Below are 1,230 nucleotides of genomic sequence, written 5' to 3'. Positions count from 1 at the left end.
ACAGAGTTTTATTTTCTGCAGCAGCTTTATGAAAACGCAGTCCAGTAAACAATAGCTTGTAAAAGCTTGAATTTCGAAAATCTCGATATGGTACATTTTTTACAAAATAATTAATGAATTTTTACAACAGCCTAATTTTTTTAATGAATATGGAGTTTAAAATAAATCGATAGAAATATTCCACTTTAGCATTAATCGCCATTACCCAATAAAATATTAACAAAATGATCATAACATCAATATTGTAATTTTATATTCAATAATATATAACTATTACGCATAATATGTGTCAAAAATACATTGTTGAATATATATATATAATATTAATTACCGTGAATTGATGTTTATTGGATATTAATTATTGATTATATAATGATTGCATGCGGTATTTAATGCATTATGATATATAATATTACACGACGAACACTTGTGAATAATTTTTGAATATCCATGATGTTTGTTTTTTAACAGCAATAATTGCTATTGAATCTAAATACTTATGTGTTACATACAATGTGTCTTGATATAAGCAAACAACAATGAATGGCATAAATTCTATTATTTCTCTTTAATTACATTCAATTTAATTCAATTATTACTCTTTGATTACAATTAATGATAATTAATGAAGAAATTCGTTAAATTAGCGGTATTTTGAATTCAAAATATATACAAGAGCAAATTCAGCATAATTTTGTGATAAATATACGTATATTACTTCGAGAAATTTAACTCAATCATCTTTGTAACAGATCAAAACAAATCTAAGTATCAGTATATTATCACAGATTAGTTGCTACCATAATATCTAACAGAGTACAAGCACAGGATAACATAATCACTAAATTTTTGATAGTGCTCGGATAATTTAATCAGTATGTACATATTTCTATGTATTAAAAAATATCTAATAACAAAGTTTTTAATATTACATGTAATTAAGTAATAATAGTTCAAAAATGTTTGTCACAATACAACATGCTATTCCTCTTTATATATATATTTCTCCAGAAAGTCTGTGTCAACATAATACAACAAATAAATATTTGTGAAGTGCAAAAGTTATAACAATAATATGATTTATATATAATTAAACATTTTAATGTGTTTTAATTATTTTGATAATTTTATTGACATACTGCTACTTTTCTCAATTTTTTATTATTATTAAAAGTATTTCTCAACTTTATGAAGCATTATACAAAACGCGTGTATAAAATAACAAAATGA

Source organism: Atta colombica, unplaced genomic scaffold (genome assembly GCF_001594045.1).
Source record: "Atta colombica isolate Treedump-2 unplaced genomic scaffold, Acol1.0 scaffold198, whole genome shotgun sequence".
NCBI lineage: Eukaryota > Metazoa > Arthropoda > Insecta > Hymenoptera > Formicidae > Atta > Atta colombica.
Note: the sequence above shows the minus strand (reverse complement) of the source record.